Raw genomic sequence first — 27,375 nt, forward strand, 5'->3', positions numbered from 1 at the left:
GACGTTTGATGCTGAGATGCCTCTTCTAAAAGTCCTGTACATGTTCAGCATGATCTTCCCATGGAGAATTTTAAGAATTAATTTACTATTTTAAGACTTTAATGTGGGTTGTGCAGCTGTAGATATTTTTCAGCCTAGCAACTCACACAAGCTTGTAACAGCTTTGAGCTTCAGAATTAGATAGTAGGAAGATTACTCCTGCAACTCTTCTGTCATCCACTCCATAATTCGCATGCAATGTGATTGTACTGCAACTGTAATCGGTCACCTGACGAGCATTTAGGGGCTTGAAGTAAGGATGTCTATTCTTCAGGCTTGCTGGTGATTGGTGGTGCTCTTGCCGTTACTTTGTTCTACTGTGAAAAAAGTAACAGCAAGAGCATTGCCAATAACATTTTTTGAAGAACGTAATTTAGTTCATAAAGCTCATATACAGTCATATGAAAAAGTTTGGGTACCCCTATTAATCTTAATCATTTTTAGTTATTAAAATTTGGGTTTTTGCAACAGCTATTTCAGTTTGATATATCTAATAACTGATGGAAACAGTAATATTTCAGGATTAAAATTTATTGTACTAACAGATATATGACAGGTGCAAAAGTATGGGTACGGGATGCGAGCGGGGGACCGGGCTGCGGGCAGGCCAGGCTGCGAGCGGGGGGCCGGGCTGCGGGCAGGCCAGGCTGCGGGCGCGCGATCGCAAAACGATTTTTCCGTACGATATATCGTACCGTCTAAACGCTGATCATTATGAAAAATAAAACGTTACTCCGACATCGTTAATCATACGATCGGGCCAATTATCGTTTTGTGTAAACGCACCATAACCTCAATGAGCTTTGAGCTTCTTAGCCAGGTGTATCCAATCATGAGAAAAGGTATTTAAAGAGAACCAATCACCTAAAATTAACTGTCCCTATAATAAAAGTTTCTCTCTCCCTAAGTCTATTCCTGAAGATATAGACTGCATTTACAGTCTGTATCTTATACTGTACCCAATCCTGTATAGTAGTGTAAGTATTGCTGGGCGCCGCCATCTTGATGACGTCACTTGCGTTCCAGCGGTGCGTTCCAGCAGTGGAACGCAACTGACGTCATGAAGATGGCGGTGCCCGGGAATACTGCACCGCTATACAGGATTAGGTAAAGTATAAGATACAGACTGCAAAGGCAGTCTGTATCTCCATAAGGTCTACTTATAAAGATACAGACTGCCTGTGCAGTCTGTATCTTATACTTTACCTAATCCTATGTAGCAGTGTAGTGAGCCGGGCGCCATCTTGATGACTGGAACGCACCGCTCGAACGCAAATGACGTCATCAAGATGGCACCCGGCATTACTGCACCGCTACAAAGGAGTAGGTAAAGTAAAAGATACAGACTGCAAAGGCAGTCTGTATCTCCATAAAGTCTACTTATAAAGATACAGACTGCCTTTGCAGTCTGTATCTTATACTTTACCTACTCCTTTGTAGCGGTGCAGTAATGCCGGGCGCCATCTTGATGACGTCATTTGCGTTCCAGCGGTGCGTTCCAGTCATCAAGATGGCGCCCGGCTTACTACACTGCTACATAGGATTAGGTAAAGTATAAGATACAGACTGCAAATGCAGTCTGTATCTTCATGAGAAAACTAATAGGTTTAATTAGGACAGATATACACAGCGATCTCGCGCTGTATAGCGCGAGATCGCTGTGTATTTACAGAGCGGCGGGCAAGGGCTCATGGGAGCTCTTCCTGCCGCTCTGCATGCCGGGAGCTTCCTGTCACGCGCCGGCTCTTTTGAAAAGAGCCGGCGTGTGACAGTGAAGAGAGACATGAATAAATTAAAAACGCGGACAGAAAATTCATTAATTCTATTTACAAATATTAATAAAAAAGTAATTTAAATAGAATTAAGGAATAAAAAAAATAATCTTCCGTGATTGGTTCTCTTTAAGGTGGCCACTTGCAAGTTGTTCTCCTATTTGAATCTTCTCTGAAGAGTGGCATGATGGGCTCCTCAAAACAACTCTCAAGGGATCTGAAAACAAAGATTGTTCAACATAGTTGTTCAGGGGAAGGATACAAAAAGTTGTCTCAGAGATTTAACCTGTCAGTTTCCACTGTGAGGAACATAGTAAGGGAATGGAAGACCACAGGGACAGTTCTTGTTAGGCCCAGAAGTGGCAGGCCAAGAAAAATATCAGAAAAACAGAGAAGAAGAATGGTGAGAACAGCCAAGGACAATCCACAGACCACCTCCAAAGAGCTGCAGCATCATCTTGCTGCAGATGGTGTCACTGTGCATCGGTCAACAATACAGTGCACTTTGCACAAGAAGAAGCTGTATGGGAGAGTGATGCGAAAGAAGCCGATTCTGCAAGCACACCACAAACAGAGTCACCTTAGGTATGTAAAAGCACATTTGGACAAGCCAGTTTCATTTTGGTACAAGGTCCTGTGGACTGATGAAACAAAGATTGAGTTGTTTGGTCATACAAAAAGGTGTTATGCATGGCGGTAAAAAAACACAGCATTCTAAGAAAAACACTTGCTACCCACTGTAACATTTGATGGAGGTTCCATCATGCTTTGGGGCTGTGTGGCCAATGCCGGCACCAGGAATCTTGTTAAAGTTGAGGGTTGCATGGATTCCACTCAGTATCAGCAGATTCTTGAGAATAATGTTCAAGAATCAGTGACGAAGTTGAAGTTACGCCGGGGATGGATATTTCAGCAAGACAATAATCCAAAACACCGCTCCAAATCTACTCAGGCAGTCATGCAGAGGAACAATTACAATGTTCTGGAATGGCCATCCCAGTGCTCAGACCTGAATATCATTGAAAATCTGTGGGATGATTTGAAGTGGGCTGTCCATGCTTGGCGACTATCAAACCCAACTGAACTGCAATTGTTTTGTAAAGAGGAATGGTCAAAAATACCTTTATCCAGGATCCAGGAACTCATTCACACCTACAGGAAGCGACTAGAAGCTGTTATTTTTGCGAAAGGAGGATCTACTGAATATTAATGTCACTGTTCTGTTGAGGTGCGGATACTTTCGCACCTGTCAAATTTTGTTTCAATGCATATTGTACATTTTCTGTTAGTACAATAAAACTCGTTTCAATCCTAAAATATTACTGTGTCCATGTAACGCCCGGAGTAGTGGATCCACTGGACCGGGACCAGCGATGGCACAAACCTCACCAGGGAGCGGAGTCTAAGGGGCCGCTGGTTTTCACCAGAGCCCGCCGCAAGGCGGGATGGACTTGCTGCGGCAGGCGACCCCCAGGTCGCTACCCCTGGCTTGGTTGCTGGTGACGGCAGGCGAGGCGTGACAGGAGCAGGTACTGACAATGGCGTGTAAGCGTACCGCAGGTGACAGGCTGAACACAGGAACAGCAGAGAGACGGGAAGCAGGAACCAGGGACTAGGAGTAGGGACTGGGTAGCGGACAGGAATCAGGAACAAGGACTAGGGACCAGGTAGCGGACAGGTATTAGGAACAACAGGGAGCTGGGCCAAACGCTATGGGAAGCATGTAGAGGCTCCAACACAGGGGACAGGGCATGCTGGGATTTATAGGGAGTGATTGGGAGTGATTGGGTGCAACTATCAATTAGGGACGGACTGGCCCTTTAAATCTGAGACAGCCGGCGCGCGCGCGCCCGAGGAGGCGGGGCCGCGCGCGCCGGCCGGCACAGACGGAAGGCGGAGCGGGACGAGGTGAGGCGCCCCCCGGGGCCGAACAGACCGCAGCGCCGGGTCCCTGCACCAGGACCCCGGCAGCTGCCTGGGCAGGATGGCGGTCGCGGCGGCGGCCCGGAGCACGGGACGCCGCCGCGGCCATGACAGTACCCCCCCCCTTTGGCCTCCCCCTCTTTATTGCCTGCAGGAACCCCTTGATGAGATCTTTATCCAGGATGTTAGCCTCGGGTTCCCAGGACCTCTCCTCAGGACCAAATCCTCTCCAGTCCACCAGGAAGAAACGTCTCCCTCTGACAGTTTTCATGGCCAGAATATCTTTAACAACGTAGACGTCGTCTGAGACGGCTTGTGGTACAGAGAACGGAGACTGATCGGAGAACCGGTTGAGGACCACAGGTTTCAAGAGGGAGACATGGAAGGCGTTCGGAATCCGCATAGTAGGAGGCAGGCGGAGTTTGTAGGTGACAGGGTTGATGCGTTTTAGCACCGAAAAAGGACCAAGGAATCGAGGACCCAACTTGTAGCTGGGAATCTTGAGTCGAACATATTTGGCCGAAAGCCAGACCTTGTCACCTGGACGAAAATTCGTGGCAGGTCTCCTCTTCTTATCCGCCTGGTCCTTCATGCGTTCAGAGGCTTTGAGTAAGGACTGTCGAGTTTGTTCCCAGATCGACTGCAGGTCAGATAACAGCTCCTCCACGGCTGGGACCCCAGAGGATGGAGAGAGAGGCAGAGGAGGACGAGGATGATGCCCGTAGACCACATAGAAAGGGGACTTGCCTGTGGAACTCGAGTCCAGATGGTTATAGGAGAATTCCGCCCATGGAAGGAGATCGGACCAGTTGTCTTGGCGGCTGGACACAAAATGCCGTAGGTAGTTACCCAGGATCTGATTGACTCTCTCCACCTGCCCGTTAGACTGGGGATGGTAGGCTGATGAGAAGTCCAGCTTTACTTGGAGCTGCGAGCAGAGGGAACGCCAAAACTTAGAGACAAATTGAGAGCCTCGGTCGGACACAATGTGAAGAGGAAGTCCATGCAGGCGGAAGATGTGTCGGAAGAACAACTGAGCCAGATGAGGAGCAGAGGGTAGGCCAGGAAGAGCCACGAAGTGAGCCATTTTAGAGAAGCGGTCCGTCACCACCCAAATAACTGTATTGCCCGCAGATGGAGGTAGGTCTGTGATGAAATCCATCCCAATGTGGTGCCAGGGATGGTCCGGGACTGGCAAGGGCAAAAGTAGGCCGGCAGGTCTTTGACGAGGAGACTTATTCCTGGCACAGACTGCACAGGAAGCCACAAAATCCTTGACATCCTGGAGGAGATTGGGCCACCAGTAGTGACGGGAGATCAATTGCCCAGTTTTTTTAGTTCTTGGATGCCCGGCCACCAAAGAGGAATGCCCCCACTTCAAGATGCGTTTACGGAGCGCGGGGCGCACATAAGTCTTCCCGGGGGGCAGTCTCTGCAGAGCAGAAGTAGCTACTGGTACTAGGCGGTCGGGAAGTATAATGTGACGAGGAGATTCCTCTTGCCCCATGACATCGGATGCTCGGGATAATGCATCGGCCTTTAGATTCCTCTCGGCTGGACGGAAATGGATGGTAAAGTTGAACCGAGAGAAGAAGAGAGACCACCTGGCCTGCCGGGGATTGAGGCGTTGAGCCGACTGGAGGTAGAGGAGGTTCTTGTGGTCCGTATAGATGTTAACGGGGTGTTTAGCCCCCTCTAGTAGATGACGCCACTCCTCCAGTGCCAACTTAATGGCCAGGAGTTCACGGTCCCCAATAGTATAGTTCCTCTCGGCAGGGGAGAAAGTCTTAGAAAAGAACCCGCAGGTTCTGGTCTTGCCTGATGAGTCCCTTTGCGAGAGAACGGCTCCTGCGCCCACAGAAGAAGCATCGACCTCGAGAGAAAACGGCCTGGAGACATCCGGGCGGACTAGGGCAGGAGCAGAGGCAAAGGCAGACTTGAGGCTATTGAAGGCTTGTTCGGCCTCTGGAGGCCAACGTCTGGGGTCCGCCTTCTTTTTAGTGAGAGCCACGATGGGTGCGACCAGGGTGGAGAAGTGAGGGATGAATTGCCGATAATAGTTGGCGAATCCAAGGAAGCGCTGGATAGCTCTAAGTCCCACAGGGCGTGGCCATTGGAGGACAGCTGAGAGCTTGGCCGGATCCATTTGTAGACCCTGGTCGGAGACGATATAGCCAAGAAATGGAAGACTGCGCTGATGGAAAACACACTTCTCAAGCTTGGCGTATAAATGATTGGCCCGTAGTCTTCGGAGGACCTGACGCACTTGTGCCACATGAGTCTGCTGATCTGGGGAGAAGACCAAAATGTCATCCAAATAGACAATGACGCAGACATAGAGGAGGTCTCGGAAGATGTCGTTCACGAATTCCTGGAAGACCGCTGGGGCATTGCATAGGCCGAATGGCATGACCAGGTATTCGTAGTGCCCATCTCTGGTGTTGAAAGCGGTCTTCCATTCGTCTCCCTTGCGAATACGGATCAAGTTATACGCTCCCCTGAGATCCAGTTTGGAGAAGATCCTAGCTCCACGAAGACGGTCGAATAGTTCAGGAATAAGTGGCAGAGGATAGCGATTTTTAACAGTCACCTTATTCAAGCCCCGGTAGTCTATGCATGGGCGAAGGGAACCGTCCTTCTTCTGGACAAAGAAGAATCCTGCGCCAGCGGGAGACGTGGATTTACGGATGAAGCCCTTTTGTAAGTTCTCCCGGATGTAGGAGGACATGGCTTCAGTCTCGGGCACAGAGAGAGGGTATACCCGACCACGTGGAGGAGATGCCCCGGGAAGAAGGTCAATAGGGCAATCATAGGCCCGATGAGGTGGTAGAGAGTCCGCCTCCTTGGCCGAGAAAACATCACCGAAATCTTGATAGTCCTCCGGTAGACCGGCTAGAGGCCTGACATCAGCAGGTGACCTCGTAGAGCACTTGGGTTGAGGAGATCTCAGACACCGGTTATGACAGTCCTGGCCCCAGCTGAGAACCTCCCCAGTTCTCCAGTCCAGCTTAGGGGTATGAAATTGCAGCCAAGGAAGGCCCAGCAGGATGTTGGAAGAGGAATGGCACAAGACATAGAAGGAGATCCTCTCCTGATGTAAGGCGCCCACCTGGAGGGCTAGGGGTGCCGTCTGGCAGTGCACAGTTTCGGTAAGAATCTCCCCCGTAACCGAAGAGATAGACCGGGGTTGGGCTAGCTGGATCACGGGTAGCCGCCATCTTTGGACCAAAGAAGCAGAGATGAAACTGCCAGCAGAGCCAGAGTCGATGAGGGCAGTAGTCTGGAAAACTTGCCCTGAAGGCGTCTGGATGGAGACGGGTATAGTCAACCTTGGAGAGGTGGCATTCACACCTAGGGAGGCCTCTCCCACCGGACCTAGGTGCGAGCGTTTCCCGGACGCTGAGGACGCTGGGGACATCTCTGCCGGTAGTGATCTGCACCACCGCAATAGAGACAGAGATTCAGCTCCATCCGACGGGCTCTCTCATCAGTCGTCAGACGAGCTCGTTCCACCTGCATTGGGACCTCTGGAGACGACTGGGGCATAGGAGCAACGGGACTCTGGAACACCGGTGCCAGCCGAGGATGGCGACGGGGCAGGCTCAGTCGTCGTTCCTGCCGGACCTCCTCCTCTCTCTCGGAAAACCGGTTGTCGACTCTGGTAGCCAGTAAGATAAGATCGTTTAGAGAAGAAGGGAGGTCGCGGGCGGAGAGTACGTCTTTCACTCGGCTGGATAGACCCTTCTTGAAGGTGGCTACAAGGGCGGCCTCGTTCCAGTCCAATTCAGCTGCCAGGGTGCGGAACTGGATGGCGTAGTCACCGACAGAGGAGCTCCCTTGAGAGAGGTTGAGAAGAGCAGTCTCAGCAGAGGTGGCACGGGCAGGTTCCTCAAAGACGGAGCGAAACTCGGCCAGGAAGGCCCGGAGATTGGCAGCAACAGGATCATCACGGTCCCACAGTGGCGTGGCCCAGGCCAGAGCTCTACCCTCCAATAGGCTGATGATAAAGGCCACTTTAGAGCGCTCGGTGGGAAACTGACTACTTAACAGTTCAATATGCATTGTGCATTGAGTCAGGAACCCCCTGCACAGCTTGGGATCGCCTCCATATTTATTCGGGAGGGCCAATCGAAGTCTCGAGGTGGCTGCAGGTGGTGGTGGGCGCTGGCCTGTAGTATGCTGCTGTAGGGCGGCAGTCAATTGCTGGATTTGCTGCGACTGCTGCTGGATCTGTTGAGCCTGTTGAGCGACCACTCTGGCGACGTCACGGAGATCAGGCACCTCGCCGGGATCCATGGTTGGAGCCTACTGTAACGCCCGGAGTAGTGGATCCACTGGACCGGGACCAGCGATGGCACAAACCTCACCAGGGAGCGGAGTCTAAGGGGCCGCTGGTTTTCACCAGAGCCCGCCGCAAGGCGGGATGGACTTGCTGCGGCAGGCGACCCCCAGGTCGCTACCCCTGGCTTGGTTGCTGGTGACGGCAGGCGAGGCGTGACAGGAGCAGGTACTGACAATGGCGTGTAAGCGTACCGCAGGTGACAGGCTGAACACAGGAACAGCAGAGAGACGGGAAGCAGGAACCAGGGACTAGGAGTAGGGACTGGGTAGCGGACAGGAATCAGGAACAAGGACTAGGGACCAGGTAGCGGACAGGTATTAGGAACAACAGGGAGCTGGGCCAAACGCTATGGGAAGCATGTAGAGGCTCCAACACAGGGGACAGGGCATGCTGGGATTTATAGGGAGTGATTGGGAGTGATTGGGTGCAACTATCAATTAGGGACGGACTGGCCCTTTAAATCTGAGACAGCCGGCGCGCGCGCGCCCGAGGAGGCGGGGACGCGCGCGCCGGCCGGCACAGACGGAAGGCGGAGCGGGACGAGGTGAGGCGCCCCCCGGGGCCGAACAGACCGCAGCGCCGGGTCCCTGCACCAGGACCCCGGCAGCTGCCTGGGCAGGATGGCGGTCGCGGCGGCGGCCCGGAGCCCGGGACGCCGCCGCGGCCATGACAGTCCATCAGTTATTAGATATATGAAACTGAAATAGCTGTTGCAAAAACCCAAATTTTAATAACTAAAAATGATTACGATTAATAGGGGTGCCCAAACTTTTTCATATGGCTGTAAGTGGGAACATAGCCACAAATTGTCACCTGTAGTCTAGGTAAAGATTGGATGCAATCCTGGAGTGTAGTAATATTACAAGTTATAGTCCCTAGATTCTAGAGAAAGGTCGTTGATTAAGGGATTTACTGTGATTGCCAGATTTGGGGCCAGGGAAGAATTTTATGGCTCCACATATATGGGGGCATTTATCATTTCCCTTCTTTTTTTAGAGCTTTTCTTATACCTGTAATATGTCATATGCCTTACAAGCAAACACTTTATCAAACAGTCACATAATGTTTAGTGAATTGGTTATATCTAGGAATATGCTTGACTAGGGTTTCTGTGCCTATTTCCTTGATGACTGTAAGCTCTGGCTTAAAGTTACACTGTGCAAAAAATACACATAGGGCACTCACCTCAGCATTTTTGGGGATTTGTAAAGAAAGAAAAAGGTCTCAAATATTGAAGCAAAGAGGCAATTGCAGAAACATTCTTCTGGCTCTCAAGAAATCACCCTCCCCCACCTTATATCCCTCTTCCCCTCTCCATACGTTTGTATAGGCAGCATATAACCTGAACTCTAATGAGCTAGTCTGTACTGTAAACACAAGACGAAACTGAACTGCTTATTAAAGTGAATGATCAGTTAGGAATTAAAGAAAAATGTATTTTCCTCTGATCAGATACATCACAAACTTTTAACGACAATAATCATTTACAGTAAATAAGGGAAATAAAGGACAAATACAGGACAGGACATAAAAAAAAAAAATTTTGGGCCATATAGAATCTTAAAATTAGATAAATACGACCTTAAATAACAATAATGGCTGGGTGGGCCTGCAACATCACGGCACTAACACCCAGAAGAGGCTGAGTGGCAGGACTGTAGCAGCGATTGTGGTGGCAGCGCTGGAGCCTGGTAGGTAAGTTTACTTTCTTATGTTAAAACAGCCCATGCCTGGCCATATAGTAACATACCGCTTGCCCAGAATAGCTCTTTAATTCCTATGAAAGCAGTGAAAGTGCGCTTAATTTTCTTCACACATTGCTTCTGCATTTTGGGCTAGTTTTTCTTCAATAAATAATGACATGGCCTAATCTGACATGTTGTTGTTCATTTGAGGCTTAACCATTTGACCTAATTTTAACACCTTCTAAGGACAAGATTTTTATTTTATTATGTCCTGATATCTAAAATCATAGAATTCAACGTACCTTCTTTTTCTCATGATTGTATTATACTGTATATGTAACTGGTGCTGGCTGTTGGCAGTATACTGCATATTGTTGTCAATAGTTAAATTACATACCATGTGTAACACTGCTGCATAACTGCACATGTTCTATTAAAAGAAAATTGGTTATATTAATCTACACCCACAGCTTCTTGAAACCCCTTTGTGGGCCTTATGATATTTGCCCTCTTTGTAGCTATCCATGAGGACAACATTGTTCCATGTAAGTAGCATTTACACTTGCTGGCATTTCCTTATATTCTGTGATAAATTGCCTACCATTTAGCAGTTCCAGTAAAGAACATTATCCAACCCCTCTTCTTGCCTACAGCCGAATGCCTTCATGCACACCGCAGATAAAGAACAATACATCAATATGTCAATATTTCCTAGAAAAATTGTGCGTACTGTACTGCGTAAACAGAAAATACCGCCTAGGGAAATCATACTGGAGTGCACAGCTTTAATGCAGATAGGAAGAGTGAGGCCTTCAAGCCCTGCAACAACATCAGACCTAAGAACAAAGGAAAAGCTGGCACACTGCTGATTCCTGATATCTCCTAAATCAGCTAAATACTGTAAGTGCTTCCTCCTCAACACCAGGCCAATACTGCAGTACAGAAATAAATACTGCTTCACCTGTAGTAACCCATCACCACAGTGCAAAAGTAAATACTGCTCCCCCTGTAGTTTCCCATCACCACAGTGCAGAAATAAATACTGCTCCCCCTGTAGTTTCCCATCACCACAGTGCAGAAATAAATACTGCTCCTCCTGTAGTTTCCCATCACCACAGTGCAGAAATAAATACTGCTCCCCCTGTAGTTTCCCATCACCACAGTGCAGAAATAAATACTGCTCCTCCTGTAGTTTCCCATCACCACAGTGCAGAAATAAATACTGCTCCTCCTGCAGTAATCAAACAGCACAGCACAGAACTCCTCCACCTGTAGTAACTCATCACCACAGTACACAAATATTTACTGCTCCACCTGTAGTAACCCATGACCAAAGTGCAGAAATAAATACTGCTCCACCTGTAGTAACCTATCACCACAGTGCAGAAATACTGGTCCACCTGTAGTAACCCATCACCACAGTGCAGAAATAAATACTGCTCCACCTGTAGTTACCCATCACGTTAGTGCAGAAATAAATACTGCTTCAACTGTAGATACCCAACACCACAGTGCAAAATAAATGCTGCTCCCCCTATAGTAACCCATCACCACAGTGCAGACATAAATACTGCTCCACCTGTAGTTACCCATCACCACAGTGCAGAAATACTGGTCCACCTGTAGATACCCAAAACCACAATGCAGCAATAAATACTGATCCACCTAGAGTAACCCAACATTGCAGTGCACAAATATTTACTGCTCTATCTGTAGTAAACCATGGTGCAGGAGTCCTGTCCCAATTCCCACCCTTAACCCACTTTGAAGTTATCACCCTTACTACCCACCCCTCCCTAAAAGCACCACTGATCTCACTCCCTCATCTTCCCTTTAATGCTACCGCCCCCCTTCTCACCTCTCCTTAGTTCTAGCCTTAATATCTATAGTAGAGGACTGAGGAGGGGTGCAGGGGTAAACTTCACGTGTATGAGGACATAGTTATCTTACTGGAGGTGCCAGAGAAGGAGTCAGGGGTTACGGTCAGAGCTGTTACTGCCAGAGACACCAAAGGTGGTCCCTGGGGGGAGCATGGTGAGTTAAGAATAAGATGTTTCTTATTTTGGCAGGAGTAGCCATTTAAGAAAATCACAAGAAATCACAAAATACCATGTCATAATGAGCCATTAACTGACTGGTTACCACCCTATGTAATTGTGTGCCTTTTTCTGGTGAGACTATATTTGTACCAAGAAAATATTTATAGCAATACAATTACAAAGTATCTTTGGCACTCATTACATTTTCTTTGTGGACGGCATACAATACTGCTGGAAATTATTTCTTACATGCTAAAGAAACAATCCAAAACTAAGTATGTCTGTAAGTCCTGCTGCATTGTACAATAACCTGGCGCCTACAATAGCCTAAATATGCAGTGGTTTATTAAATCACTGTATGGATGAGCAAGTAGAAACTATTAGCTATATTCTTCAGTTCTTAATCCAGAAACTTGCAGTCAGATGACTGAACGCCTACCGAAAACACAGATACTTTATCATTTCTACCCAATTTTAGGCTGTGTTCACATTTCATCTGATGCATATTTTGTGGTATATATCAGCAGGTTGGGAGAATGTTATGCTGACATACACCACCGTGTGGCCCTACCAAATCTACTTCTTTCAATAAACCGAACGAAGCCTAAAAGTGACTACATTTGGTCAATTTCTAAGGATTTTTTTTTTTTTGCCGGACTTGAAAGCACTCACACATTTTTTTTTCCTGCAAAAAACTGTATATGCTTGTAGACTATAGGGGACATTTATGAAGGTCCCACCCGAGGCATACACCAGGGAGTAGGCGCAGATTCTCCCCTTCTCCCTGGCGTACACTTGCCGTATTTCCGGCTGGGGGGGGGGGGCTTATGGGGCATGGCAAGGTGGGGAGGAGGCGTGGCCTCCTTTCTCACCTCATTTCTATTGATTTACGTCTGCTTACAGTAGTAACCCATGGTCCAAATTTTTGGACGCCGGGGTGCAGGTTCAGGTGCGTGCACCTCTTAGTGAATCCAGCCGCGGAAAAGGGGGCTGGTCTTGATAAATCCCCCCTATATGTCTGTTCCAATGCACTGAAAGCATTGAAACCAGCGGGGTTACAGCAGGATGGACTGGTATACCAGTGTGTCGGCTAGATGTTATATACCAGAAAATATGTGAGATCAACATGAACTCAAACTTTTTGGCGTCCAAAAATAAGAGTTATGCAAACAGAAAACCTCAGAAGTACAGCATGTAAACAACTAAAAACAACAGCTGTTAATAATTGACATGTTCATTATTTTTACGGCTCTGTCGTGTGTGAACATGGCCTCAAAGTGCAATAATAGATTACAATATCATTGATAAGCAAGGGGGAACCTAATGATTTAGTTTGAGTAAGTATTACATTCTGTTCACATATAGTATGCACTGGGGCTTTAAAGAAGACTGGTGAAAATTTTTATTATTTTAAAATTTTAAAATTTTTATTTAAGTATTGTATTGCCCCCCAAATGTTATACAAATCACCAATATACACTTATTATGGGAAATGCACATAAAGTGCTTTTTTTCCCTGCACTTACTACTGCATCAAGGCTTCACTTCCTGGATAAAATGGTGATGTCACGACCCGACTCCCAGAGCTGTGCAGGCTGTGGCTGCTGGGGAGGATGATGGCAGAGGGATGCTTAGTGTCCCTCCAGAGCCCTGTGTCCCTCAGTGTGCCCCTGCCATCATCCTCTCCAGCAGCCACAGCCCTCACAGCTCTGGGAGTCGGGTCGTGACATCACCATTTTATCCAGGAAGTGAAGCCTGATGCAGTAGTAAATGCAGGGAAAAAAGCACTTTATGTGCATTTCCTGTAAAAAGTGTATATTGGTAATTTATATAACTTTTGAGGGGGGCAATACAATACTTTAATAAAAATTTTCACCGGACTTCTCCTTTAATTCATACCAGAAGATATGGTACTATGCTCTCGATGGGGATACTGTTGGAGCTGCATGTGTAAACAGAGCTTTACTGATTAAACCAATCATCCTGGAGCAGAAGAGTGTAAAAAATTAAATTTTCGTCCTGTTTTGCTTAATTTTCCCTAAAGATCTAAAAATGAAAAAGGCTATCAACTCTGAAACAGAAAAAATAAGAAAGCCCTATGAATGCTGCACTAAAAAAAACTAATTAGCAATGTGAGGTTGGCATATACAAAACCGCATGCGTGAACTGCCATGGCTTTGCAGTTATTGGCAGTGTCCTCTTACAGGTGAAGCAATATTTTTTAAAATGTTTTACCTTCACCTATTTTTTTTTTTCCGCCAAAATATTCTATTAACACACAAAAAAGCAAACTAGGAACCCAGTCTCAAACATTAACAATAATGAATCATAAGGCCTTTTGTTACAATTGAATGTTAAGAGTCTAAAAAATGCAGTTTTTCTTGCATAAGGCATAAGGAAGATGGACAGAACATCTGATGCCATTCAAATTTGAAGAAGCCCACAAAACCTAGATGCTGTCCAGACTGCCCCGTCCACATATGAGCACAATGACACATGGTGACATTCTTCACAGCTAAATGTGCAGTTCATGACACACCAGCTGACTCTAAATCTGTATTGCTATATGGAAGAAACTGTCCAAGCAAGGCCATTAGTTCCCTCTTTTCCATAAGAAACAGATTGCTACTTCTGTTTATCGCAGCCCTCCACCAAAGGCTTAGTGTAACATAGCATCTCGGAGACTTGTCACTGGCAAGCTTTGATGATACGAACAAGACAGGTAGCATCTGCGTACAGCACAACATACAGCTGTCAGCACTGTATGATGCTGCCTAACAATCTGCTGGAGAATTGTATATGGAAGCCATGACAAAAAAATATTTCTCATACAATAAAGTGAAAGCCGGTGACTAGATTCTAATTGCGATCTGATTTCCATTGTGAGAAGGTAATCTGATTTATATATGGGGTTTATTATATAATTGTTATGTTCTATGACTTAAGACAGCTAAGACTGACTGACTGTTTCCCATATCTTTGTGCTGTTTTCTATTCAGATGTATAGAACAAATTTTCAGTAGCAGATTTTGGACATTCCCTAAAGTAACATCAGGGATCACCTATAGGGTCACTTAAGCTCAAACATTCTTTGGTTTTGTGATAAACAATACACAAATAAGCAAATGAATTGGGCAGACAACAATAGCCCAAAACAACTAAAAATTGTTCAACATAAGAAATAAAATCGGGAAATACAAACAGGTTTGTGTCTCTTATTGTATTGTAACATCTCAAATGTCCCTTTCATAATGGCTATTAAAAAGCCTCTTCAGAGGCCAAAAGCAACTTAGCATCAGGCATCCGCCCAGCCATAGCAAAAATAAATCCTCTGCTTCCAGTACACAGGTGGAATCAAAGGTGAGGTAGTAGAGCAAAGGAAGATAAGAAAATTGAAAGAAAGAGAGAAGAAAGAGAGAAGAGGGCAGGAGGAGGGGAGGGAAGAAGGGGAGGGGAGAAGGAGAAGAGGAAAAAGGGAAAGGACTCATGTGCTCCCCAGCGCCTCCCCATGGACTGCTCTCAGTAAAGTTCTCAATCGTCTCTACCCCTAGGGGGGGGGGGGAGGATTAATATGAAATCCAGGGCGGCCAGACCTTTTGAAATCTCTCTTCTTTATCATGTAAGATGGCATGTAATCGGTCATTGACCATGATCCAGTTAAACTTTCAAACATTCTTTGGTTTTAATTTTTTTTTATATTCTTACAATGGTGGAGGCTCCAATTTTCAGGGAAATATTCTCAGCTTAGAAACAGAGGAAACTGATACAAAGACTCTAGAACTAGAACTTCATTCTGGGCTTAGGAGTCCAGTGCATGGTCCCACTTGGTGGCTACCTATGTATACCTATACAGGGAAGATTGTCAGTCATCGTGTGACACTACCCGATGGACTCCTAGGCCTAGAATGAGTAGAAATTTCTATCAATAAATGACAGTTTTACTCAATCTATTTACACAAAACTCTGTTCATCATTCCCAGCTCTATAACATGAGGCTACAGATGGGACAGCATTTTCACTGTAACAGGTTTCTTTTAGGTCTGTCTATTCCAGGTACATGGAGCTCTGTATCAGAAAAGAGCTCCAAGCTCTATAAATATATACAGAAAAATTGGCCTTGTTCATACTATGTTTTAAGCTTTCATCACAGCTTTTTATCACACTACTTTGTTTCCATGGTGCGCTACTCTATCAGTGTAGCAAGCCAAGCATAGTACATATAGAAGCAGGATTTCCTGTCTACTCCAAGACTGCTTCCTGCTACTGCCTGTACTAAGCAGCAATGCATACAGTACTGTATGCATTGCTGCACGCTTTACATTCACCAGGCTAAGTGCAAGGCCACCCAGCAAGGCAAATGTACACAGGCATGCAGTATTGTGTTCTCTGCCATTCATGTAACATTTATTGGGCTGGGTGCTGTAAAAAAAAGCACAGCACACCGCCTTGCTGTTCTAACAACATGTTGCTCCATGCCACCATGCTACTGTTGGAGTGCATTACATCTGACTGTATACCTCCAATAGAAGGCTCCAAGGTGTACCACTATGTAAACTTATACCCACCTGACAAAAGCAAAAGGGACAATACTTTGGCCTTTGCTGGGTGATTAGTTTGGCACAAATGCTTCCAGTCAAATGCAATGAGAACCAAGCCTGTCAATGCATCATATTAGGAAAAGCTCAAAGTCCTCACCAGACCGTCAGGAATCTTAGTAGGAGAATTAAAGTGAATTTGTGACCCCCTGACAGCCTACTGGGGTAGTGACACTGCTGGATGGATATCAATGAAAACATTTATTTTATCTTGATAAAGAAACACCTTTATTTGGGCTGTGAATGGTGTCAAAGAAGTGGAGCTTACTATTCCCTGGGACCTAGCACTGCTACGCCACACTGTGCTGTATGCCCGCCCCCTGCATAATCAGTGACATACATCGCAGTGAGGCGTAGCAGTGCTAGGTCCCAGGGAATAGTAAGCTCCACCTCTTTGACACCATTTACAGGCCAAATAAAGGTGATTTTTATGAAAATAAAAACACAAACACTGGCAACAATGTTATGTTCTGAATGCTTTTATTCATATATATCCAGCAGTGCCACCAGCTTGGCAAGCAGTCAAAGGGGTTACAGATCCGCTATAAATACTGCAAGCAAACACCAGGTCCAAAGAAAAAAGGAAAACTAACATTTTGTATTTTTGCCATAATGCTATAATAAGGTGACAGACAACTGGTACAGTAACAACTGGTAACATGTTATGGATAGATTTTTCGAGGTTAAGAAATTCCCCTTAAATTACCGTTGTTCATTGAGTCAATGTATTCAACACCACCGAATATACTGCAGCATAAAAATTTAGCTGAGGCATTTTTGGTTTACAATAGTATACAACCACCAATATCGTCATGATTACAGGTTCACACTGAACATATTGTGTAGCTGTGAGCATGTACCTTATAATCAAGGACATAACTGTGTATTACACATAATTATATGGTGCTTTATAAGCAGTTTTAATGCAAGAGAATCTGGGGGCGTTTGCACTTGTGTGACATCTTCAGTAACAAGTTCATGTAAACAGGTCAGAACTTAGAATAGGAAACGTACATCTACAAATGTATACTGGTGCACTGCTCCTGGGAGGGTCAGCAACACCCATTTAAAGAAGGTAGGCCATATGCAATACGTCAAGTTTTGTCAGTATGGGATCTTTTATACATACACTGGCAGATGTTTTTTTATGCAATGTACTGCAAGTAGTTTTGCAGTGTTAAAGCAAATGTACCACTAGGTACATCTCTTTGTTTTTTTTACTTGAATGCATCACGTCCGGCGCGGGGATGCCGGTTGCGTGATCCTCGTTTTTTAACTGCCACCCTGTTCTTACGCATGGCACCGGTCTATTACCAAGCAGCGGCCGGGCATGATGCACTGGGGGCGGGCTGTAGCAGGTACAGACTTTTGCATTGGCCGTGCGGCAGATGCACGTCCTGCTTGATTTACAAACAGGCTGTGAATGGGGCTTGAGTTTAATAACTAATAAATGGCCCCCAAAGTGTTGTGTATGTGTACATGAGGAGAGCCACTATTTCCTGACACTCTATAATTTGTATATAACATTTTTCACCCGTTTTCCCACAGGCTTTAACTCTAATTGTCTCTGAGCTAGTAGGTGGAGATTAGCTGCTATCATTTCTCATAGATAGACATGATTTCCTACATTGCACATACACAGAATAAGGGATTATGTTGCCCTATATTTTTATAGCACATCCTCAGAAGCAGCAGCAGCATGGAGGACATTATAGGCAGTGAGAAGTGTAATGGGGTGAAATATAACACTTACTAGATATTCAGATGGGGCATAGGATTTTGAAAGGAAGACTAATTAGTGGAGAAAGAAGTAGTTATCCATACCACAATATAGGTGTAGTTCTGCAAAAAAAATTCTTTCAGATCAACTGGTGCCAGAAAGTAATTTGTTATTTACTTCTAATAAAAATCTCAAGTCTTGCAGTACTTATCAGCTGCTGTATGTCCTAAGGAAGTGGTGTTATATTTGCAGTCTGACACAGTGCTCTCTGCTGCCACCTCTGTCTGTGACAGGAACTGTCCCGTGTAGCAGCAAATCCCCATAGAAAACCTCTCCTGCTCTCCAGAAGGGAAACAATACACCACTTCCTGCAGAACATACAGCAGCTGATAAGTACTGGAAGATTTAAGATTTTTTTTATTAGAGGTAAATTACAAATCTCTGGCACTTTCTGAAACCAGTTGATCTACAACATTTTTTTTTTTTGTTTGATGAACTACCCCTTAAAGACAGTGTGAAGCGAACAGAGGACATGCCAAATACTAAATGAAAAATGGTGAAATTAATAATAATGGTAACTGATTAAAGATTTTTGCACCAACTGTTATAAGCACAGTACTCAGTCTTCACCCTGCTTTCATTTACTAACTATAATTCAATTTAGTGGTTGCACAGACGAGTCTATTGAATCAGCAATTATTAAAGAACATCCATAATTAGCAAATGAAAATCCCCTAAAGCAATGCACTTCATGGGCCCTCCACTCTAAGAGACCTCTACAAAAGGCTGTAGTTAACACAGAAGCATCAGGCCGTCTCTTCACATCTTAAGTAACCAGCTATGAGAATTTCTGCAAAGATAAAATGTCAAGTGTGTTCTACCATTCATGTGAAAAAAGGAGCACAAATTGAAAGAGACAGCAAACTTAAAGCATTATATGGATGCCTCAGCGACTCTGATCAGTCATTTACACGGGCCGTTTTGTAGTTAGAAATGATACCATGTATAAAAGAGGAACAGTACTAAGATCAGCAGGAGGACAGGGCTCCCTGGAGCCAGTGAACCCAACAGATCACTGCTGGAAACATCTATTGTTGGAATATAGCACAAAGGAGCAGCAGCAGCAGCAGCACGCCCAGAGCACAGGGCTATAAGGGGAGATGTATTCTCCAAAATAATGCAATGATTCAGCCCATGCAGCAATCTTTCTCTATCAATATGATGTTGAGTATTAGGTATCATACTATTGTGTCCAGCACTGCCTGTGCACCTGTGCCGGTGTGGAGAGCTGGACTGTGAGTGCGGATAGGTCCTATATACGGCAATCATGCACTGCTAAGTTTCCGTGCAAAGCATCTTAGTATTTCTGATTGTATATGGACAAACATAGGAGTTTTTGTCGTTATATAGAAAAAACCCACTGTGTTCTCCTCTGTGCTTGGCTTATGGTGAAGAACACAGTGCCTCACAGATAAATTATACTCTACCGTAATAAAATGACTTTTGCTGTTTTATTGAGCACTTCACCCAAATATCAAAATATGCATAAAATTTCATTGGATCATCATAAGCTTTTACAATTCATTCTAATGGGAGCAAAGGTCGGGCGAGCCAAGAAGTGTAAAAATAACAATCTGCAATCAGAGAGGAATTAAAGTCAAAGAGTAAAAGAAAATAACAGCCTAGGAAAGGAGGATGGAGAAAGAGCAGAGATGAAGGAGGGAAAAGGAGACATGAAAGAGGGGAAACATCTTGTCCTTTTCTCTATTTTTATGGTATTTGTCACTTTTTAGAACTGTTTCACATAGGCAAATATACTGTATATAATGGCATCATAAGAACGACCATCAGTATTTTACTAGTAATGCAGCCAAAGTATGTAGGGTAAATACAGATCAGCTGTAGACAGGAAACTGAATTCCACCTCAATGTGTCATCAGAAAATTAAATATTGATTAAATAAAGGTATTATATAGAGATGAGCAAATGGACAGTAATAATGAAGTGAAGTGCTTTGTTATCTCTGCAGTGCACTTATCACCCTGCTGCCTTATAACTTACTGTCACTCCATGCCTCTCTGCTCCGGGTGCTGGGAAAAGCTGGATCCAGTCCTGGGAAACGTCTCCCAGTCTCCCAGAGATAACAAAGTGCTTCACTTCATTATTACTGTAAATTATGTTGTTTCTGTTATGGTGATGTTTTTCCAATTTACTATTTTACTCTGTGTATTTAAAAAAAAAATTCAGAAATCAAAAACTAAGGGCCCTATTACACCAAACGATTATCAGCCATACTTGGCCATTCCAGATGTTAATAGTTTGGTGTAATAGTTCATGTTAAAAGATCAGCCGACATTCAGAACAATTGTGGTCTTTCAACATGTTGAAACATTAGAATCACGATAGCGACAATCTGCTGCATGTCACTCTGTGAGTATTCGGACCGCCGCTGACTTCAATGGGCCGCCTGGATGATCTCAGGATCATCCGGGCAGACCCTCCTGCTGCTCATTGTGTGCCCCCTGCCTCTGTGCACAGGCAGTGAGCGGGGAACAAGGAGGAAGTGAGGGGGTAACAAGGAGGAAGTGAGCGGGTAACAAGGGGGAAGTGAGGGGGTAACAAGGAGGAAGTGAGGGGGTAACAAGGAGGAAATGAGCGGGTAACAAGGAGGAAATGAGCGGGTAACAAGGAGGAAGTGAGGGGGTAACAAGGAGGAAATGAGCGGGTAACAAGGAGGAAGTGAGCGGGTAACAAGGAGGAAATGAGCGGGTAACAAGGAGGAAGTGAGCGGGTAACAAGGAGGAAATGAGCGGGTAACAAGGAGGAAGTGAGCGGGTAACAAGGAGGAAATGAGGGGGTAACAAGGAGGAAATGAGCAGGTAACAAGGAGGAAGTGAGCGGGTAACAAGGAGGAAATGAGCGGGTAACAAGGAGGAAGTGAGCGGGTAACAAGGAGGAAGTGAGTGGGTAACAAGGAGGAAGTGAGCGGGTAACAAGGAGGAAGTGAGCGGGTAACAAGGAGGAAATGAGCGGGTAACAAGGAGGAAGTGAGCGGGTAACAAGGAGGAAGTGAGTGGGTAACAAGGAGGAAGTGAGTGCGTAACAAGGAGGAAGTGAGGGGGTAACAAGGAGGAAGTGAGTGGGTAACAAGGAGGAAGTGAGCACTGACAGGTCATGCAGTGTAATATGGCCTTAAGCTAACACTTTTTTTCCCCTCGTTGTAGAAGATAGACTTACTATAGAACTCATAGCCTGCAGCAAGACAGAACGAGCAGTGGGCCTGGGACAGCCTTGCATTTCTTCAGGCAAAGAATCAGTGGTAAAGCCTGAACACAGACCAAAAAGCATCAAAACCTGTTGATGTCAAAAGTTTTTTCAAATGACATCACCAAATTTACTAACTGATTTACCAACCACATTTGTTGGACGTTTGCTCCAAGCATCCACTACTCTTTCAGTAACATAATATTTTCTGACATTGCTTCTAATCCCCTAACTAATCTCAGATTGTGCTTCATTGTTCTTGTGTTTAGTTTCCCTTCACTCCCCCTTTCCCAATTAAATTTCTTTGCATTGCATACAAACATACAGCATCACTCCTTGTACAATGTCGTCTTTTTACTATAGAGTCATTTTATTACTGACATGTACATGTATTTCCTAGATGTATTACATCTCTGAGTGTGACAGATTAATGGACATTTAATGGGCTTTAGATTTACAGTCTAGATAACAAAAACTGGAGAAATTGCATTCATAAATCTCGTACCTACAGTATGGTAATAATGTATGTATCATGGCTCCCCTATGTCTGAGGCCAGAGCAGCCTGCTTACAGGTGGTGTAATAAATAAGCCTAGGACCTGGAGACATGTCTGCCAGTGCAAGACACACAAGTAACGTACAGTAAGTTTATTAGTGGCCCATACTGTTTTCTCTTTCCTACTATCACTAACTGCTTATCAGTCTCATTTATGTTTCTTTTTCCCCAAAATAGACTACAAAGCACTACAAAGTTTCCATGTTTATACAGCCCCACATGTTTTATAAGGCATTCATAGAAAAGATACTGTACAATATTCTTCCGCAGCCATGGTAAAAGAATCCGCATGACTAGCACATACTTCATGCATTAGCATTTGTGTACATAACAACCTAAAGTATGAGATCCCTTTAGTTATGAAGAATAACAGCCTTTATTTGTAATCCCTAAAAAATGCTGTTAAAATTGTGAGACTTTAAGATATGTATTTTTCAGCAGATGTTTAGGTTTGGTTGCCAGTAGGAAAAAGCCACGAATTTTCCAGCGACAAGTATGCAAATGAATCCTAGCAAAAAGAAGCAGCTAAAAATAATGACAATGGTACAAACGCAAAACGGAGAAACAACTTGCTGCAGTCAATACTGACTCAGAATAGACAAATGTGCAAAGACTTCAACAATAACCCAAAACAATCCAAAATATCATGCCGCCAACAATAGCGCAGAATAGAGAATGGTATTATGAAGTCAATAATATCACCAAATAAGCGACAGTAAAATCAAGTCAATGATAACACTAAATAATTCACACCAGTCTCATAGTCATGTTTAGAATAGAAGGAAAAAGAAAGCTATGAGGGAGGCGGATGTGACTGAAGGGATGACGCTTTTAGAAACTGATGAGAAAGTGAAGGTAAAAAGGCAAATAAACAGGCAAAAAATCAGGCATCAATTTCAAGAAACTTTTGGGCTCCTGGGCAGAGCAGTTAACCCCTCCCTCCCCAAGAAAATGCCCCTAGTCTGTGCCAAGTAAAAAATAACAAACATCTAACCAATCCATTGCTCCAGCATTGGCTGATCCTCGGCACACTCTTCCAGTCGGAGCGCACAGGTTTTCACCTTCAGGTGGCGACCGATGAAATGACATCATCGTGCGTGGCCTGCGGGAGGGGACATTTGCTGCATTGGTGTACAGGAGCAGGGAGTCCCTCCTTCTGTAAGTACATTACGTAGTACGCTATGGGATGTATGTACAGGAGCCAGGATTTGCCTTTAGATTTCCTGCTCCTGTACAGTATGCATCGCCACTCACTTGCCACCCCAGTGGCCAATCGCACGAGTTATCCCTCTACTTCCTGTGCACAGGAGGCATCTGCAGCACTCTTGTCACCCTGGGGCAGAGGGACCCCCTATGAGTCATGCCCCCCCGGGCAGCTGCCTTCCCTGCCCAATGGGAAAGACAGCTCTGAGAGAGGGGACAAAGTAGACATCACCCCCAAACTAAATGTCATGCTGCGGTCCTGAACCGTGATACTTAGACTAGGTTAAGTGGTGGTGGAAGGGTTTCATGGATTTCTCTTTAGCCATACAGAGTCCATGTGAGTACCCAGTGAAGCTGTCTGTATGCTGATAACTGTACGGACTTTTCAGACATGTTTTTATGTGTGACTACATGTCTCTGTGCGGACAGATATACAGCTATACTATTGTTCAGAACTTGAATAATGGAGGCATTTCCATTGCATTACTGACAGCATCAAGACAGTAAAGCTGATTCACATGGACAAACATCTCCTTTATAGAAATGTTTATGTGAATCATTCTCTAAATAGCCACATAAAGATTACTGCAAACAAAACAGGATGTATAAGAAACTGATCTGCCATTGCCGAGTGTTAGTAAGGCATTGCTGGTCCATGCACAATGACACTATGGTGCTACTGTATTTATATTGGCTTCCATCTAGCTGTGCCAAGGCTTGGCTGCTTACCATTCTCCATTTATTTATGTGCTGGTTACGTCCATGATCACCAGATGGCACAAGAATACTGAGTAGCCGATTGTTTTGCTTGACTGATATATGGAGGAGTAACTTGTCAAAATAAAGTGTTACAAAATGGCTGTATTTTGAAGAAGCAAGTGGACTGTACAGACCCTAGTGGGTGCTATGTATTTGCCTGCAGAAAGTCACAGGCTACCCATCTCGCATGTTAAATACTCAATTTAAACATTTAAAGGTTTTCCAGATACTGATGGGATGTCATTAATATCAGATTGTGGGGGTCCACCTCCAAGAACCTTCCTGGATTATCTTAATAAATGGGTTGCAGGGCTCCAGTGACACTGCTGCCTTTTTCACTGCTTACTAGGCACAGCTTCATACATTAAAGGGAACCTGTCACCATGAAAATGCTACATAAGCTATCAGCATCATGATATAGAGCAGTAGGAGCTGAGCGGATTGATATATATCTTTATATGAAAGGATTCAGTATAATATGTAATTTATTGAGTGAAATCTCTGATGTTTCTATGCTAGGGAGTCCAACCCATTGAGTAACACCGCCCACTGGACTCCTTAACACAGAATGAGCAGGGATTTCAATCAACATGTTACAAGTTATACTGAATCTTTTCAATATATCATTCTGATCAGTTGGTTCTGCTCTATAACATGATGGCGATAGCTTAGGTAGCATTTTGGGACTACTTGAGTCGCGGATCCACTGAACTGCCTCTAGCAATGGCATATGCTGTACCAGGAAGCAGATTTTAAGGGGCCGCTGGTCTTCACCAGAGCCCACTGCAAGGTAGGTTGCAGGTCGCTGCCACAGTCATGACAATTTTCATTGTGATAGGTTCCCTTTAAGTATTGGCAACTGGTACTGCATCTCTACCTCGTAAACTTAAATATGGGACGGAGCTGTAAAGAACTACAATACCTGGAAAAAAACACTACAAAATGTATGGAGCTACACCTGGAAAACAATAAAGTGGGTGAAGTGGTGGTCGAATTTCAGCAGACCTTTCAGTCTGTAGGGTGCTGGAAGTCAGACCCTTATCAATCTGATACTGATCGCCTTTTCTAAGAACCCCTTTAAGTACAGCTCAGTTATATTTGTAGAGCAGTTATGTTCCCTCATAGACCTAATAGGCTACGAGATAAATGACCGCATTACACAAAATATCTGGCTTCATTATACAGTAACTCCTTCATCTGAAGAAACCTAAAGAATCACTGAGCACTTATTTATATAAGGTAGACGTATTCATGTATCATATTTGAGCTTTAGTTAAGGTTCAAGTTTCATGTTCTAGTAGCCTCTAAACTCTGGAGGACATCAGGAATAGCACTAAAATCAATTGGCGTTACAGATGTCCTTTTAGCTAAAGAAAAATCCTACCAACCATAATAAACTTTCTCCAAACTGGACAAGCATTTTAGTTTTTACCATAAAAAACAGGAAAATTAAGAACATTTTTAAAATCAGATATGCTAGCCAGGTATGCCTATGAAGCTCATGTTATTCCGAGCGCTGACCTGCTAGATCGGTTTACTGAGCCTATTACACAGCTCAATAAGTGTGCAAGGGCGATGTCCGTGCAGCCCTTGCCTTAAAGAGTAACTGTCATGTTTTTTTTTTATTGCAGAAATCAGTAGTATAAGCGATTTTAAGAAACTCTGTAATAGGTTTTATCAGCCAAAAAAGCCTCCTTCTGTACTCAAGAAGCAATCTCCCAGCCTCCCCCCCGACTTCTTATCTGTGCATTATCAGGCAAACACGTCTTCAGTACAGAGAAGCCAGTGAAGACGGGCTCTGCTCTCTCCATTGTAAGCCTATGAAGGGGGGAGGGGCTGGGGGAGATGAGGGAGCAGGAAGAGGTGACATGAAGGTCAGCTATTTGTAGACTGTCTGGGCAACTAAAACGCTGGATTCTGGGGTCAGAAAGGTCAGTGCTTATCTAGGAACTTACTGAGAGAAGATTGCAGGGTGTTGTGCTGTGCAGGACTGCTCCGTGCTCAGTCACTCCTAACAGCCCGTCCCCTCTCCATAGCCACATCTGCTTCATCTGCAGTGAGGGGGGAGGCTGGGAGATTGCTTTTTCAGTACAGAAGGAAACTCTTTTGGTTTATAAAACCTATTACAGAGTTTCTTAAAATCGCTTGTACTGTTGATATTTAATGTTTTCAGAAAAATGACCCTGAAATGACAGTTACGCTTTAAGTGTAAAACAATAATAACTTATATATACCTGTCCACACTCCCCAGTGTTGTTCTAGGTTCTACCCACTTCCCACAGCCACAGCTTGAACTTTTGAGACGGTCTCTGAAACAACAGGCCGCTCAGTCAATTACTGGCCACGGCACTGTCCTGTCTCGGCCAGTGATTGGCTGAACGGCCTGTAGCTTCAGAGATCGGCTCAGAAGTCCCATCAGTGGCTGCAGGGCAGAAGCTGGAAGTTAACCGGGGAGCGTGGACAGGTATGTATAAAGTTTACTATTTTTCTATACATTCATCAGCCGTCGACCATGCATCGCTATCATGTGGTGACTTTTCAACATATTGATAGACGATGATCAGCCGATGATCGTTTCTTCGGCTGATCGTTGTCTTTATTGCACAGTGCGATATTCTGCCAAATCATCAGATTATTGCTCCGAGTAATAGGGCCTTAAGAAATAAGCATTAGCAATAACTAACAAGAAAGGTGTTTAGCTTCCTGGTATTGGTAATGTGCTCTGTATCACGGCACATTATACATAATTCATTGAGGACTTTGCTCGTTCCAAAAATTTATGAAGAAAATACTTTTCAGGATGCTGCTTAGTATTGGCTTATCCGGTCTATGTGATGTGCCAGTTGGGTAAGCAAATGCTCTACAGTTGCCAAATTACTAATATATTCTCAGTTTTCTCAGGCTGATCAAATACATTGTATTCATGTTATTTACTGCAAATGGTATCACAAAGTCAGACTGGGTTCACATTAGAGAAGTGCAGTATGTCTGTGGTGCACGGCAGCATACCTGCAGAAAGTTATGCTGAAGAATAACCACATAATGGCAAAACCACCCATTCACCTTACTGAACAGAGTGGTGACTATGCTGGGCCATGTTTCTGAACATAACAGTAGACTGGGCTTTGGAGTTTTCTCTAGAATGGAACTAAACACAGTCCCTAGTTGACTACATTCTGTCTATTAAAGTAGATGTGTTGATATACCAAAGATGTACTGCATTTTCTTAATATGAACCAAGCCTTAGTCTCTTAATGCGCTTTATGGAGGACAATGATATTTTTGAGCTCAGACATGGTATTAAGTACTATGCTCCTGTAATGTGACAAATGCAAGGTAAATAAATGTAAACAGGTGTTCCTGGTAGGGACTTAATGGTAACCTCTTGATATTTAGATTTAGCAGTCATTTCTGAGGCATATAAGAAGTCTAAAATCCTGGGAACAAGGAAATCTATCAAAAAGGAAAGACAAGTTGTA

General features: G+C 44.6%; 1 protein-coding gene across 5 annotated transcripts in view; it reads right to left on the reverse strand.

The window, feature by feature from the left end:
• Positions 1 to 27,375, reverse strand: part of PHACTR1 (phosphatase and actin regulator 1) — a 215,222-nt gene that overhangs the window by 51,133 nt on the left and 136,714 nt on the right. The gene's annotated exons all lie outside the window — the stretch shown is intronic.

This window comes from Dendropsophus ebraccatus, chromosome 2, assembly GCF_027789765.1.
Source record: "Dendropsophus ebraccatus isolate aDenEbr1 chromosome 2, aDenEbr1.pat, whole genome shotgun sequence".
NCBI lineage: Eukaryota > Metazoa > Chordata > Amphibia > Anura > Hylidae > Dendropsophus > Dendropsophus ebraccatus.